Source organism: Stegodyphus dumicola, chromosome 4 (genome assembly GCF_044657685.1).
Source record: "Stegodyphus dumicola isolate Sdum_Otavi_A_Nest chromosome 4, ASM4465768v1".
Taxonomy (NCBI): domain Eukaryota; kingdom Metazoa; phylum Arthropoda; class Arachnida; order Araneae; family Eresidae; genus Stegodyphus; species Stegodyphus dumicola.
This window is the reverse complement of record NC_140771.1, coordinates 244197120-244215394: the sequence shown is the minus strand read 5'-3', so window position 1 is coordinate 244215394 and position 18275 is coordinate 244197120. Positions and strand designations below refer to the sequence as shown.

The 18275-nt window shown below is 32.3% G+C and overlaps 1 non-coding gene across 1 annotated transcript; it reads left to right on the top strand.

The window, feature by feature from the left end:
- Window positions 1–9167: 9167 nt before the first annotated feature.
- TRNAM-CAU (transfer RNA methionine (anticodon CAU)) lies at window positions 9168–9240 on the top strand. The gene has a single exon. It is a non-coding gene; the product is annotated as a tRNA-Met (tRNA).
- The last annotated feature ends 9035 nt before the right edge of the window (window positions 9241–18275 follow it).

The following is an 18275-nucleotide window of genomic DNA, read 5'->3' as shown; positions in this document are numbered from 1 at the left end:
ATTTATGAAATAGCTTACCTATAGGTTCATGTTCACGCGTACTTGAAGGTGTCTATTAGATCAGAAAAGTATCTGTACTTAAACATGTAATTGTTTATATGCATTCTAAAGCAGTTTGAAACTTAATTATTCACTGGAGTCCAACATAGCCCTGTTATTTAAATGGTTTCAAAAACGTCTTTTTGAAGTATTTAATTTAATATATTTCTTGTTATATAGGATCTCTATTCGTACTTCAAAAAATAATTACAGGTGCTGCATCATTTTTTCCCAACTTGCGTCGAAATAAACAAGAAGCATTTTTGTTGCAAGAAATAATTCTTTGCTGTGTCTCAATTGTATACGCACTAGATCAAGAAATTAATATATTTCTGTTGTCATAAATTATAGGTCCAAAACTGTACCCAAAATTGTAAATATGCACTGAAATATACGTTTGCACCAATTAAGCTGAAAATAAGTTTTACTAATAACTAAAATACTGGTAAATTTTTAAAAGACATTTGTATTTATTTCTATATTTAAATCATTTACACTCTAATGTTTCTGCTTACATTTGGAATATCAGAAATATATAATTTAATCAACTTCTATTAATAACATTATCTAAGCTTTGTTTTATACAAATAATTTTCTTGCACAATGCCCTCCACAAAAGACATATTCTAGAGACAAATATGTCTTCTTGTTTTTTGCAATAAAAAAAAAATCAGATTTGAGGTTGATGAATTGAGAGGTAGTTTCGTGATAAGTAAAATAAGAGTGTGGCGCAAAAAAAATACATTTAATCATCTGCGAAATTAACGTTACTTATATTAGAAACTTTGAAAATGTCTGCATACATTAATAAACTTTCTCCAACGAGTCCATCTTCAAAACTCAAACTTAATACTACTGGTACACTGAAATTGTGTAGCATTTAAACTGAACTGCTGCTATTAAAAATTGGGTGAATCTTTATAAAGTTTCTAAAAAATAGACAGAATTTATGTTGCGTTTCTTAATTTATAATTTAATACAGTTATATGAGTTTTTTAGAACAATACATATTGAAAAGTTGTGGGAAGCCTTTGCAAAGTCACGCACTTTATTAAACCTTTTACAAAATGAAAAATCTGATGTGTACACCACATGACTTCCTTGTACGGAATATTAAATTATACGCAATTTTTCTTGCATTTCATTTAAACTTAAAATGTATATGCATTTGAAGAATTATCTAATCGTTGCCACATGTTATTAAAGATAAAGCTAGAACTATGTATAAAAGAAACAGTTTTTCACAGACGATTGAGTATTTCTCATTCAATTAATTCAGTTATCACTTCGAGACAAGGAAAAATACATAAAAACTCAAAATATCTGTATTAAAAATTACTAATTATTAAAAATTAAATTATTAAAAATTAAGTAAATCTTAAACACTTATTTTCTCGAAACAAATTCTAGAAAGGATTAAGCATGATTTAATTCGCAATAATAAATGAAGGCGTTATCTTTGTTGTTGCGAAGCTACTATTTCTCTAGATTGCCAACAAAGCCATTACTCTGCTGTTTCAAATGTAAACAAGCAATGGCCGCCATCAAAAAAATTATTAGGCTTAGCGGCACTTAAACAACTTTTAAATTGTTGATAGTTCTAAAAATATTGCATACAGATTTACTAAAGGCATAAAAACCTTAACCGGAAGATAAAAACAACATTATTCAATCATTTTTAAAGCAAAAAATGGACAATTTACAAACATATAAGAGTAAAAAAACTGAGATCACCGAGCCGGGTAACAGAGTGGATATATATATATATAAATATATTTATATACGTTTGGCGCGGCCGATTGAAACCAAATACGAGGTGCACATCTACATGTTATAGCAGTCCTGTATACAAAATTTCAACGTTCTGAGGCTACTCGTTTTTGAGTTATGCGAGATACGTACGTACATACGTTCGTACAGACGCCACGAAAAATTCTCTTCATATTTAATTTTAAAGTAGTTTTATAATTTTTTTGAAGGAAACGAGTCTTTTATTTTGTCCTTACGTACAGATATCACGCAAAAACATCGTTAAATTGCATTTGAAAGCGTTTAAAATGGATATTTTCGTTGAAATATGCTGCCTGAAACTTTTTGCGATTACAATACTTCCTTTTTACATCGTACAAGGAAGTAAAAATGGACGAAAAATTTAACTATCCCTCTAATATTTTGATTTTTAAAGTGAAAAGAAAATATTTTCATTCAGAGGAAAAGATTTCCTGGGAGACAGGCCAAGAAAATGTCAGAAGCACAAGAAATATTAGAGGACATCAGAAAGCCAAGAAAAAGATGTCAAGACGCCAAGAAAAATATAACGAGTAAAAAACATTCAGGGGATAGGGAAAAAATATAGCCTGGAATTGATATAACTTTAATGGATAGTTTTCTTTTTTTCCTGAATGGATTAATTATATCGACACCTCTCCACAGAAATCTGCTTGAAAAAAATCATTCCTTCGAGATAATGTGTTCAAATGTTTGACATGCGCTTCTTTGTGGGAGAAAAAAGGGTAATATTTCCCATAGAATGACTCTCCCATACTCACCATATTCACTTCACAAAGAGAACACTCTGAATACATATACACACAAAAAAAGGGACATCTCTAAATCTTCTGTTCTACTGGGCCGATTTACGAAATTTAACTTGCGCTTTTCATGTCTCGAAAAAGCGACTTAGGATATAATATTAGATTTATATATAGTATTGGTCTAACATAGGTATTCTGACACAAAATCGGACTTTTTCCTATATGACACACTTCTTTTTTTCGATTCTACGACTCAAATTATGAACAGTTTACGCAGTATTAAGTACCCAGTTTTATAAAAATCGCATGAGTAGTTTTTAAAAAATTAGCTCCCAAGATTTTTAGCTCCTCAATATTAATTGAGCTTGATATATATTTATTAATATCTCTTTTTACTTCCTTGTACGAAGTAAAAAGGAAGGATTGTAATCGCGAAAAGTTTCAGGCACCATATTTCAACGAAAATATCCATTTTGACCGCTATCGAATGCAATTTAACGATGCTTTTGCGTGATATCTGTACGTAAGGACAGAATAAAAGACTCGTTTCCTCCAAAAAAAGGATAAAACTGCTTTAAAATTAATTCTGAAGAGAATTTTTCGTGGTGTCTGTACGAACATATGTACGTACGTGGGTACGAACATACGTACGTATCTCGCATAACTCAAAAACGAGTAGCCTCAGAACGTTGAAATTTTGTATATAGGACTGCTATACCTCGTATTTTGGTTGCAATCGGCCGCACCAAACGTATATAAATACTATATTTATATATATATCCACTTTGTTACAACAATTTAAAAGCTGTTTAAGTTTTAAATAACATGGCGGACATATTTGTTTACATTTGAAACAGCAGAATTGTAGATTTGTTGCCAATCTGCAGAGACTAAGCTTCGCAACAACAAAAATAACGCCTTCATTTATTATTGCGAATTAAATCATGCTTAATCCTTTCTGGAATTTTTTCGAGGAAATAAGTGTTTAAGATTTACTTAATTTTTAATAATTAGTAATTTAATTTTTAATAATAAGTAATTTAATTTTTAATAATTAGTAATTTTTAATACAGATATTTTGAGCTTTTTTATATTTTTGTCTTGACGCGAAGTGAAAACTGAATTAATTGAATGAGAAATACTCAATCGTCTGTGAAAAACTGTTTCTTTTTTGTTTTGTTTGCTTAATTTCTTTTTTTATATCGTTCTAACTTTATTATAGTATTTGAAAAGAACATGTGGCAACGATTGGATAATTCTTTAAATGATATACATTTTGTGCATTCTGAGTTACAATATGAATGTGAATTTTAAAGAATGCCTTTATTCTATTGTGGTTTATGCGCTGTCGGCGAAGTACTAGATTTAATTCAATCCAATAAGTTTAAACGAAATGCAAGAAAAAATGCGTATAATTTAATATTCCGTACAAGGAAGTCATGTGGTGTACACATCAGATATTTTTTATTAAATTTACATGGTTCCTTCTTTCAAAATTCAAAATTTAGGTTCAGTCCAAATAAAATTCGCAGCTATTTTTTGATTTATTTGTAATTATCAGTAATTTTTATAAACTTTTCAAAAAAAAATTTATTTTAGAATTATAAAATTTTTACCATCATTCTAGGCATGCATGCAAGAAATTAAAGATTTTGGTTCCAAATTTCACAAGATGTACTTGAATTTATAAACTGGCATCTTTTGAAATTTGATTATTTGTTACAAGCAACAATAATGCCAAATGTGATTTAAACACTTTATTAAAATTATTGGAAAGAATGAGAGATACGCATTTTTCTCCATTGTGGACAGTGGAAGGAAAAGCAAAATAGGTTACCGTAAATTAAGACTTCCACTAAATGGCTCAAACTGGAAAATGTGCACAAAGATATATTTTTAAATTTCTCAGTAAATTCCTCACCAAATTTTACAAAATTTAATATTTGAACATAATTTGAGTCCTAGAATTTGAATATAGAAAAAAAATCGATATGTCATATCAGAAAAAAGTCAGATTTTGTGGCAAAATATCTATGTTAGAACAATGCATATAAATGCATATATTAGAGCGATGTATATGAATCTAATATATATCCTCAGTCCCGCTTTCGTGACATGAAAAACGCAAGTTAATTTTCGTAAATAGACCCAGTGGAACAGGAAGTATAGAACTGTCCCATATTTTGTTTTGCAGAGTACACGTATATATATATATATATATATATTTATATATACATATATATTTAGTGAAAATATTCTCATAGACTATGCATAGAATATTTGATCTTTTTCTTTCATAGTATAAAACAATGAAATGCAAATACAGTTCTGCGAAAAATAACGCTGGAAATAAGCGAAAGTGGGGAAAAGGGGGGGGGGGTGAGAAGGAATGCAGATTTCGTGAATATTCTTGAAGATAATGTTACAGTTAGTTTGTTTCGATTTCAGTTTCTTTAACTGTGCACTCGAAAATTAATTTGCGTGTTTCAGAAACATGCATCTTTTGCATTTTTAGTGTAAAATATATTGAACTGCAAGCACAATTTTATAAGACCAAGAGAGAAAAAAAAAGTGCACAAAATGGAACGAGGAAAGATGCACATTTGGCGTGAAGCCGATGTTACCATTTGTTTCAAAGATACGTGCTTTCGTGCTTCCTTAAATGAGGAATTTTTTAAATGAAAAATCTGATGTGTACACCACATGACTTCCTTGTACGTAATATTAAATTATACGCATTTTTTCTTGCATTTCATTTAAACTTATTACATTGAACTAAACCTACTTTGCCCACAGCGCATAAACCACAATAGAATAAATGCATTCTTTAAAATTCACTTTGTTTACCATAGCGACACTCTGGCGCTAGGTTGACTTAACAGTATTATATTTCGTTCATATTATAACTCAGAATGCACAAAATTTATATCATTTAAAGAATTATCTAATCGTTGCCACATGTTCTATAAAGCTAGAACTATGTATAAAAGAAATTAAGCGAACAAAACAAAAAAGAAACAGTTTTTCACAGACAATTCAGTATTTCTCATTCAATAAATTCAGTTTTCACTTCGCGACAAGACAAAAATACATAAAAGTTCAAAATATCTGTATTAAAAATTAGGAAGTAAATCTTAAACGCTTATTTCCTCGAAAAAATTTCAGAAAGTATTAAGCATGATTTAAGTAATAAATGAAGGCGTTATCTTTGTTGTTGCGAAGCTAAGTTTCTCTAGATTGGCAACAAATCCGCTACTCAGCTGTTTCAAATGTAAACAAGAGCAATGGCCACCATCAAATTAGGCTTAGCGGCACTTCAACAATTTTAAAATTGTTGATAATTCTAAAAATATTGCAGACAGATTTACTAAAGTCATAAAACCCTTAACCGGAAGATAAAAAAAAACATAATTCAATCATTTTTAAAGCAAAAAATGTACAATATAAACATATAAGAGTAAAGAAACGGAGATCACTGAGCCGGGTAACAGAGTGGATCGGCCGATTGCAACCAAAATACGAGGTGCACATCTACATGTTATAGTAGTCTTATATACAAAATTTCAACGTTCTGAGGCTACTCGTTTTTGAGTTATACGAGATACATACGTACGCACAGACACCACGAAAAATTCTCTTCAGAATTCATTGTAAAGCAGTTTTATAAACTTTTTTTCGAGGAAAAGACTCTTTTATTCTGTCCTTACGTACAGATGTCATGCAAAAACATCGTTAAATTGCATTCGATAGCGAAAACTGAGATCACTGAGCCGGGTAACAGATTGGATATATATATATATAAATATATTTATATACGTTTGGTGCGGGCAGATTGCAACCAAAATACGAGGTGCACGTCTACATGTTATAGCAGTCCTATATACAAAATTTCAACGTCATGAGGCTACTCTTTTTTTAGTTATGCGAGATATGTACGTACGTACATACGTTCGTACAGACGCCACGAAATATTCTCTTCAGAATTCATTTTAAAGCAGTTTTTTTGGAGGAAAAGAGTCTTTTATTCTCTCCTTACGTACAGATATCACGCAAAAACATCGTTCAATTGCATTCGATAGCGGTCAAAATGGATATTTTCGTTGAAATATGCTGCCTGAAACTTTTCGCGATTACAATACTTCCTTTTTACTTCGTACAAGGAAATAAAAATTAATTTACGAACTTCACTAATAGGCATCTCTTTTGCTCTTAGTGGGAAACACTTAAATGAAAACAATTCTGTGAAAAATAACGCAGGATATATAGGAAGCTTAAAAAAAAATCTGAAAGTTTTCAGATTTTTATATTACGCCCAAAGGGGCTTTCTTCTAACTTTCCGTGTGCAACCTTTATTTAGTAAATATGTTCTTCACCCTTAAACCATAAAACTCAATTCAACAGCAGTATCACAAAATAATTTAAAAAGAGCATATTTTTAGAATTTCCGATATGCAGTCTCGTGCGCTGGAGATAATCCCCCCCCCGCCCATTATTGCCAGGGCTCGCTTTGAAATCGTTGAGTTTCTTAATATTTTGTAAAACATTAATTCTTTAATATTTTACAAAATATGAAATAGATAATAAAACAAATTTTTAATTTGGGCTTCCAGATGCCCATATTCGAATGGAGGACTACGTTATTCAGAATTAGATGTCTCTAGGTACCGGTGTTTTTTCACAGTGCGAGAAACATACATACGTTTATGCAGATTGTTCATTATTTAATTTATTTAAATATAATGCAGGGCTCTAATATCTGGTGGCAACAATTTGAAAACGAAAGGCCGCTTATACTGAAATGCTGAAGTGAAATTAATAGCCCTTCTAGGCTAACGTCCCTAAAAAAAACCGAGAATCCATAAACTGGCATTAAATCATTGCTCTAATTTATTTTGATGATATGTACTTTAATATGGTATGTGATTTTAATTTTTTAAACGGGGATTTTTGATATAAAAGATTAATTTACGAAGCCTTCATATTTGCAGATACCCATTAACACCTGATAATACCATAATACCATTCAACGCCTGATATTCTTGTTCCAGACAAGGCCTGCTATATTAAACATATTTTTACTTATTGTTTTAACGTTTTCAACTGTTAACGGAGTAAGTATAACAACAGACTGGTAGATTGTGAGCTCATCGAAGACGTAAAAAACATTAACAAATCCTTTTGGGCTCCCGTTATCATCTGAAGTCTTTCAGATTTTTTTATTTTTTAAAAAAATGCACAATGTTTTGAAGGGCCAAGAATTGGCATTTCTTAAACAAAGAAAAATTTGTTACGAATTGACCTTTCATTCAGAGGTCGTATAATCTTCTTTTAAGCTGGCATTTCTTCATATTGTTATCTATTTTGGCGTTAACATAACCGCACTGTTTGTAGTTTACTATGTATGGTAAGGGTCATCAATTAACAACACTCCCTGATACTTAAAATCTGTGCTGAGTTTTCTGAAAGATACTGCTGGCATTGGTAAAGGTCATATGATGACCGGAAGAAATAACTTTAATGATGACATGTAAATGTATATAAAATGCGCTACTTTTTTTCTTGTAATATGACCTTTATACGTTGTTCGCATAAAAACAACAATCAGAAGAAGGATCTACGAATTCAGTCAAAAATATTGATAAAACTTAATGATAAGCGCTTTTTTTTTTTATTTAATTTTGTTTTACTTTATTTTATCTTTTGCCATAAAGATCATCAACAAAATGTATGGCATCAACAAAAGGGCTCAAATTTATCTTCATTGAGATAAAATCCGAAATAAGTTTGATGTGTTTTCTCAACAATATTGTATATATTTTGCCTTTATTTCTCACTATAAGTGAATCAGTTGTAAACATAATAAAAACACGAGCTTAAAGATTTTATTTAGTTTCTCTTAGTTCTTCTTTTTAGTGGTTTAGTTGCTTGTAAGATCAAACATCAAAATTAATTTTGACCCCTTCTAAAAATTCCAGTTTTCTTGAAATTTTTCAGACATGTATATTTGCAATGGTAATAATATATTCCATACGTATTTCTTCAAAATTTTTTTATTATTTAATATCGAATTTTTTTGCATAACTTTGATTAACAGTCAAATCATCTATCATAAAATCTCTATGTTTACACTGTAGAGTAATCCATTTAATTTGATTAACAAGTTATTTCATGTTAATTAGCTTTTCTGTCTTTCTCGCTATACATGGTTCCAGCCAGAATGTTAATTTCTTGTTCGCGCGTATTCAAATAAGGTAGAAAACGATAGTACTTAAAGGGAGGTTTTGGATGGTAAAATTAGAGCGTATTCCGCCTGCTGAAGGCCATTTTGCTATTTGATTTCTTAGAAGTTTATCTGCGACGCTGCGTTATTCTCGCCAATAGGCTTGGCATAGGTCCGAGCCCAATTTGCCTGTTTCCTGTCTGTGTACCCTTTTCTGCTAGCTTACGATGAATTTAGTTTTAATTTCGATTCTCTTACTTTTTGATTTACGTCATAAATGCTGGCTAGTTAAGCCTAAGATGTGTCATCTGTTAACGTTATCTGAGTTAAATAAAAGGGTGCTTTGTAAGGTATTTCTCCCGCCCTCCTAGCATGCCTTCGTAGTGTAGTGGTCAGCACGTTGGGCGCATATTCCAGAGGTCTGTGGTTCGATTCCCGGCGAAGGCGTTGCTCATTTTTCCTATCTCCGGCCTCGAAATAACCTAATGGCTCTACCGTGGCGCCCGAACTAAAAGGTGGTGGATGATGGTTCTCTATACCCAGGATTTGGCGATTGGATCCCCTAAATACCCCAGTCGTCCTTTCAACGGGGAAGTATGTAAAGTATTTCTCCTGCCTTCGTAGTGTAGTGGTAATCTTCGTAGTGTAGTAATGCGCTGGTCGCGTATTCTAGAGGTTCGCGGTTCGATTCTCGGCGAGGGCGATGCTCATTTTTCATCACTCCTGCTTTAAAAATAACCTAATAACTCTACATCTTTACTCCCTTCACAATTTCTGTGTTAATTTCCAAGACATAGGGTTAAGTCGCTTATGTCTTTTTAGAGTTCTTATAGTTTATGTTACCAAAGAGAATGAGACTCTATAACATCATCAAACAGACCAAACACTAGCTTTTAAGCGATGATTTTCCGAAATTTGTAACATAATTTACCGAGTTTCGGCGAATTTCAAATACCTTTCGAATTTTTATCTGTGTGCTATAATTATGTGCTATAATTATGTGCTATACTATGTGCTATTATAGTGTTAACAGCAGTGGATTCTTAGATCAAGGTAATTAATCTTTCGCTGTTAGCAGCCCCGTGAGTTTAAGTTGGGATGAGATCGGATATATTAAACAAAACATAAATTTCGATTAATTGAACGTAAATTTATACCATCCGATTAAAAAAAAACACCCTCTTAAAAAATGACGTCAAGCATATTTCATTGGGGTAATTCGAAGAAAACACAAAACACAAGGTATTTTTTCTAGATTCAAAAAGTAGTGATTTTCTTTCTTTGTTACTTTTCAACGTTATCTAGAATAAAGAGGAAAAAATTAAATTATGTAAAAGTTCTTTTAAGTTAAATCATATGCAACTAAAATACAATGGTGGAGAGCTCATATCATCAACAGAAAACAGAAAATTAACAGATTTTCAAGGAAGAGTAGAAATACTATTCTAGAAATGTCGTATTTAAGAAGGATGACATTCAGTTTAGTTAAAATTTCCTTTGGCATATTTGATTTAATATACGCCATTGTAAGAGATTTTTCTTCTATTATAAGACCAAGAAGATTACGACAAATAAAAAAATCTGGAAGCATTCAGAATTTTATTTGGATCGAACCTAAATTTCGAATTGTGAAATAAGGACCCATGTAAGTTTAATTAAAAAAATAGAAATATTAATAACTGTGTAACCAAATTCAATTAATACGGAGGAGCTAAAATTTGATGAGCTAATTTTTTAAAATCTACTTAGGCGATTTTTACAAATTTGACACTTTGGCATAATTTGAATCGCAGTATCGAAATATGGAAATAAATCGGTATAGCATTTCAGAAAAAGTCCGATTTTGTGTCAAAATGTTAGAACAATGCTATATATAAATTTAATACATATCCTCTTTACCAAGACCTGTTGCCATTTACGGAAGTGAATGTTGGATACTTAACAGAGCAGAGAAAGCCCTGATACCAACTTTTGAAAGAAAAATCATAAGAAAGATCTTTGGACAAGTACAACAAAATGGTATGTGGAGGATTCTCATACCATTTTGTTCATGAATCATATAGTTCAATCATGAACTTTATTTTATATATAGTTCAATAAATTATATATATAGTTCAATAGATTTTATCATATATAGTTCAATAGATTTTATCATATAGTTCAATCATGAACTATATGATAAAAAATATTGGAAATATGGCGAAACTGATATTGTGAGAATCGTAAAGGCGTCTCGTATCAGATGGCTGGACTATGTGTTTAGAGATGATGATTCATTTCCAACCAAAAAGATAACCCTTTCGAGAATTAAGAGAGTAAGACGAACAGGAAGACCACCCACTAGGGGGATGGATAGATGATGTCGAACAAGATTTAAGGTTAATTGGAGTTAACCGATGGAAGACTATTGCGCCGAATGGGCTCAGGTGGAGGAAACTTGGAGAGACAGCCTTGGCCTACTGTAACAGGCTGTAGAGCTTATGAAGAAGAAGAAGAATGCATATCCTAAATCTCTCTTTGAGACTTAAAAAACCAAATATGGATTTCTTCAACCATCCCATTAGAACGGATATATAGAACTGTCCTTCCCCCCTTTTTTTGTGTGTGTGTGTTTGTGTGTAGACGGTACATGGGCGATAGTAGCAACTCTTACCAACACATCATAGATAAAGAAAAGTGAGGAATATGAAAAATAAATATAATGAAAATGCAACAAAAACAGATAGAAGGAATCATCTTGACTCGTAAATGTGCGTAAGATACGCGGTGCAGTTACAGTTTTATTTTTAGATATTTTAATGCGCATTAAGGGTTTTGGGGACTGCTTTTTATGGTGTATTTTTAAAAGGCAAAAAAAGGAAGGGCTGGAAAGAAAAGATTCAAAATATAGTAAAAAAAAAGTGGAGAAAAATACATATTTTGAAATTCTCTTTAAGCTTAAGATGAATCACCTTCGCAATGATGAGAAGATAAGATCTGGGATATTATCTAAAATAAACAAGGATTTGAAAAAGCGGCTGGGGGAAACTGTAGATTGATGATGGGTTGAATTCAAAATTTAATATCAATAACCATTTCAGGAAGAAGAAAATAGTTTTGAAGAGAATTTGCAGGTGAAAACAGTTTTTTTTTTTTTTTTACTACATTTTCAATTTTTAATGTTTGATATCCTTATCCTATTATTTACGAATATATATTTAGATAGCTAATTTTAGCAGAATTATAATTAAAATTACTTTATTTCGTCGTGCAATGCAGCGCGGAGACATTTTAAAAGAAAGTTAAGCCGGAAAGTAAAAATACAGAAGCACGTGCATTTAACATTGAGTAAAAGTTTTTCTCGGTAATTTATATTTAAATTGAATGAATCTAATTGAACACTATGTTAGCTGTAACCGTAATTCTACTCTTTTTGCTTTCCAGAAATCTCGGGAAGCAGAAATTACTAGAAGAATCTCGCGCGACCGATTGAAAGCTATAAAAAGCCAGGGAGAGAACATCTCAGCTCACTTGCTTAGTTACTGTTATTGCAGTTGTTTAATTAGCTGCTGTTGTTAATGTGGCGATTTCAACGTGAGATTGGATTAGCTTTCTCTTTAAATGCGCTGTGAATTGCGTTCTGGTTAACGTTCTGTTAACGTTCTACTGATTATATTGCGTGATATTGTGAACACTTGCAAGAATGTCTCTGAGGAAAATTCGAGCGTTCTGTTATATTTCTTTTGATAAGAATAAATTTTATTAACCTTTTTAAACTTTTATCGGACTTGTGTATTCAGTCTATTACGAACCCACAAGTACGCAACACTTTTGCTGTCAGAAGAGGGATTCGAAACCACGCCCACATTCGCAACACTGCCCCCCTCTCAAGGACTGCGAGAGGTCTCGGGTTCAAATCCTGGACAGGCTTTCAAAAAGTGTTGCGTGTGTATGGGTTCGTAATAGATTTATCAGGTTCAATGTTCCGTCTTACTTTCTTCGGGAACATGCAAGGACCTGACTCGGAACAGAGAGCTTACTAAAGCTATGTTCAATAACTGTGGGAAGTAGACAGGATACACAAGAAGGGTATACAAAACCCTTTATTTTTCTCTATTTACAATAATTTCCGTACTTCGGAATACAAAGACCCACTACTTGTGGTCTAAACGTAAGAATATAAAAATATAACTAAACTCTAACTTGACTTTGAAATAATAAACGTGGAAGATTGGCCTTATATTAACAGGAAGCCGTATGTAGTACAGAGAACTGTTAACACTACAATACGTTTAAAATTATCAAGAGGATTAAACCTCTGGCCTGGAAGGCAACCAGCAACCGAGTAAAACTTCTAAGGCAAGCGGCCTGCTTCGTCTAACTCCTTCCTCTCTCTCGCTTGGCAAAAAGCCACAACTTAAGTACTTGGCGTTCGTCAGACAAATTTTGCATACATAAGTTAACGCTTTTAATTCTGGCCGGAAGTAGAAAATAAGAAGTGATAGTAAAGATTTAAAATAAAATAAACGTTAGTAAAACTTAAGATCCTTACAAATTGAATGCACTGGAACACACAATTATTATCGACGCTATACGTAACAAATAATGTGTGCGTGTGTGTGTGATTATGGCAAAGCCTCGAGGGCTATCTGCCTAAGGGGAGGGATGCCTTCGTGGAGGACTTTATAAGGGAAACTGGCTCGTATACACGTTACACATGGGGAAAACCACGAAAACGCCAATGCAGCCAGCCTGTTCGCGGGATTCGAACCTCGGATCGAACTACCAGTGTTCAGCGACTTTACCGCTCGGCCGCTGGTGGGCCGTAACAAATAATGTAAGAAACATCTAGGAGTGAAACAGTCTGTGTAACAATAAATTTCAAAATGCAGAAATATTGCTTCCGAATGCGTAAGTTTATTACTTTATTCACTCGAAAGTAAGAGCTGCCCCGTAAACATGATTCCCCTTATATTTTTTGTACAAATTCTGACGTAAATATTTGATATACTTGTAAATAAGTTATAGGGATTTATATTTATTTTAAATAACGAATTTTATTAGTCCAAAGGGGCTTTGTCCTTGAAGGACTATTGTTTCCGTTTTGCGATTTTGCGTTGAATCACTATAAATGTCTGTTCACTTTTCAAACTGTTACCACCCAATGTTAGAGTCCTGCATTATATTTGAAGAAATTAAATAATGAAAAATCTGCATCAATGTATGTATATTTCTCGCATTGTGATAAAACAACGATACATAGAGCCAGCGAATTTTGAATGACGTAATCCTTCTACGAATATGGGCGTGTGGAAGACCAAATTTGAAATTTGGAATTTGTTTTATGATCGATTTCATATTTTGTAAAACTTTGACGAATTTTTGATTAACAAACTCAAGGATTTCAAAGCGAGCAATGGCAAAACTGTATCGAATAAAAACTATTTTTATCTCCAGCGCGCGAGACTGTGCATCGGGAATTCTAAAGAGAGGCTCATTTAAAAATTATTTTTCGATATTGCTGTTGAATTGAATGCTATGGTTTAAGTGCGAAGAACGTGAGAACGTGATATTTAATAAATAAAGGTAACACACAAAACGTTAAAAAAAAAAAAAAAAAAAAAAAAAAAAAGATCTTTGGACATAACTTAAAATCTGAAACATTTCAGACTTTTTTTTTAATTTGTTATTTTTCTTATAAGCCTTCATTCCCCTTCATTAATTGTCAATGCCATAATATTTAAACTTGGTAGCGGGCGTGAAGGAATGCAAATTCTACCTTGAAGAAAGAGCTCAAAAACCGAGGTTCAGTAGAAAAATTAGAGAGACTTAGGCTATTGCCGTCACCTCTGTTGTGTAAGCGTCTGCTCCCGGAATTACTGCTGGTTTTCGTGGCATAAATGCATTTACTTGCTCCCACTAGTTCCAACGAAGGTTTAAAAAACCGGAATTATCTACGCCCTGTAGCTTAGTTCTACTACTTGTGTGCATATCTTCGAATTTTTAGTTTAGTTCCGTTATTTTAGTTACCGCCCAAGAAGAGTTGTAGTGTGTTAGCGTCGAGTTGACGCATTATAAATTTTAAAAAGTGTAACATAAAGGGTACTTTTAACCATTCTTCTATGCAATTACTACTCTTCCAGTTCTCACACAGAAGTTAGACAAGTGGACTCTACGAAGTTTCTCATTAGAATTATTATTTTTTTTTTTGGAAGATTAGAACGAAATGTAAGCTTTATATTCAAGCTTTTTAACTATCATATAAAATCAAAAATTAATGAATGCAGTACAGCTTATATATATATAAAGTAATTATCTGTGTGGCTTAGCTGTTACGGTGTACTTAAATTCTTTCCCCCCCTCACAAGTTTATTTATTAAAATATCCGACTACGAGACACTATCTGATTTTACACACACACACACACACACATATATATATAAAAGACGATGAAGGTGAAGGGAGTTTTTGTTTGTTTGTTTGTTGTTGTTGTTTTCAAATAAATATGATGTGTCCTCGAAATACTAACTTTTCATGTAACTGAGACTTTCTTTTAAATTTTCAAATTTCAAGTAAGTTTTTCTTTATCATATTAATATATTTTCCCTGTAATATCTCTAATCTAACATTTAAAACTAATCTGAATTGGTTTTGCCTATGGGTAAAATTTACAATCAGCGTAATAATATCAGGAATGAGGAATGGTATTTTTATTACAAAATTATCAGAAGTTCGAAGAAAAGACAAGGCATTTTAACAGTTTTTGTACGTCATCCATATAAAAACTATAATTATTCAATTCGAATTTCAAAAACCTATTTCAGTAAGGAATTAGAAAAAATTATGAAATTTCTTCAAGCTGTGAATGTATTGCAGTTAGAAATTAAAGCTATGACACATATAGCATATCATTCGTTTTTCTTTTAATCATACATTTTATTTCTTATATAATTAGATCATTAAATGATTAGTATTTCTGTTTAAAAAGTTAAACATGAAGGAAAGCAAACACGGAAAGGAAACTAATCTCACGCCATGAAGGAAGGAATAGGATGTCGTGATACATCAGGCTGCTAAAAATAACAGATGTGTTTATGCAGCTGATTACACATTTCATTATATAAAGGATTATTTTAATTCGATAGGCATAAAGATCCATTACAGAAGAAATTCCAGTTTTGCGCCCCTCTCTTTCCCCCCCCCCATGCAAATTGGAAAAGCAATTCATATCATTGTTGGTTTAACACATTGGTGTCCCAGATTACAATAAACAGCTGAGTCGTTGTTGAACAAATCAGTGACTGAATGCAGAGGCAGTGCTTTTGGCTATTGAAATATCACACAAAAGCATCGAAACTCACGTAAATTTCCCTGATTAGGATTTGACGAGGGGCTTCTTTCAATAGGCAAACTAAATTGCTGCTCGAACGCGAAGAGGTGGAACGAATCGCTGCTGTAAAACGCATAGAGAATGTTATTGGAAGAAGTTCCGGCAAATACACCTAAAGTTCGCACATCTGAGAGGAGAACATCCTCGATGAAGAAAAGTGCAGACAGCTCGGAGAGCATTGCTGCTACCCTTGCTGACATACTTAAGGTATTTATTGAAATTCAGAAGTTATTTACAGAATATTCCATCATGGACATTCTCGTTAAAATCACTCCAGGAAGGCTTGGAGAAATCAAGAGAGCTTCAACTCCAATATACAAAATCTTTGCGTTGATACATATTTTTGAAGAAATATTTAGTGGAGGGAAACACTAGCAGTTTAATTTAAGCACCTTGTGATGTGTATTCAACGTATTTTACTTTGTGGTGGTTTTGCTTGGCAATTGGTATTTATTACATTTCTGTATTTATATCTGTACTTTAGTACTTGTTATTTATGTAGGATTACATTTTTTATAACTCGTTATGCTGCCCTGTTGACTCACACTTGTCTTTAATTGTGATACCTTGATTGTATGTACACTGCGGGAAAAAAAAAAAAAAAAAAAAAAAAAAAAAAAATCTGAAAGGTTTCAGATTTTAAATTACGTCCAAACGGGCGTTTTTTTAACGTTTTGTTGTTACCTTTACTTATTAACCATCACGTTCTTTGCACTTAAACCATAAAATTCAGTTCAATAGCAATGTCGCAAAATAATTTTAAAATGAGCATATCTTTAGGATTTCAGATAAACAGTTCCGCGCGCAAAGATAAAAAGGTTTTTTTCCGCCTCATAGAGTGTTGCCATGGCTTGCTTTTAAATCGTTGAGTTTGTTACTCAAAATTCGTTAAAGTTTTACAAAATATGAAATCGATCATAAAACATATTCCAAATTTCAAATTGGATCTTCCACATGCCCATATTCGTAGAAGGATTACGTCATTCAAAATTCGATGGCTCTATGTACCGCTGTTTTATCACAATGCGAGAAATAGACATACATTTATGCAGATTTTTCATTATTTAATTTCTTCAAATATTATGCAGGACTCTAACATTGGGTGGCAACAGTTTGAAAAGTGAAACGGACATTTATAGTCATTCAGCGCAAAATTGCAAAAAAAAAAACAATAGTCCTTTAGGGATTGGATTGGATTGGATTATTCAATTATGGTAAAGCACACGAGGGCTATCTGCCTAAAGGGAGGAATACCTTCATGGAGGGCTTTCTAAGGGAAACTGGCTCGTATACACGTTACACATGGGGAAAACCACGAAAACGCCCATGCAGCCAGCCCGTTCGCGGGATTCGAACCTCGGATCAGTCCTTCAGGGGCAAAGCCCCTTTGGACTAATAAAAAAAAAAAAGGGACAGTTTTATATCTCCTGTTCTACTGGGCCGATTGACGAAATTCAAATTGCATTTTTCATGTCTCGAAAGCGCAACTTAGGATATATATTAGATTTATATATAGCATTGTGCTAACATAGGTATTTTGACACAAAATCGCATATTTTCTGAAATGGCATGCCATCTTTTTTTTTTCGTATTTCGATTCTACGACTCATTTTCTGCCTAAATATTAAATTTTGTGAAATTTGGTTCGAAATTTGCAGGGAAATTCAAAAATTTATCTTGCCGGATTTTTTTCTGTTTGCGCTAAAAGTAATTTACTTGGCGAACTTCTTAATTTATAACAACCTATTTTCTATTCCTTGTTTTCATTGTAGACGAGCGGAAAAAAGTCATCGTTCGTACTTTCAATTCATTTTAACAAAGTGCGTAAACCACATTTGGCGTTATTATGATTCAAAAAAAAGATGCCAAATTTCAAAACGTGCCAATATGTAAATTCATGTATATCTTAGAAAATTTTATATAAAAAACTCTAATTTTTTGCAGGTTTGCCTAGAAATCCATCTACTTTAAGATGATGTTAAAAATTTTATAGGTTATAATGCAAAAAAGTTTTCGAAAAATTTATAAAAAATATTTAAAAATACAAATTTAAATAATAAATCATAAAAATGCGCGAATTATTATTTGAATTAAGCCTAAATTTCGAGTCCTG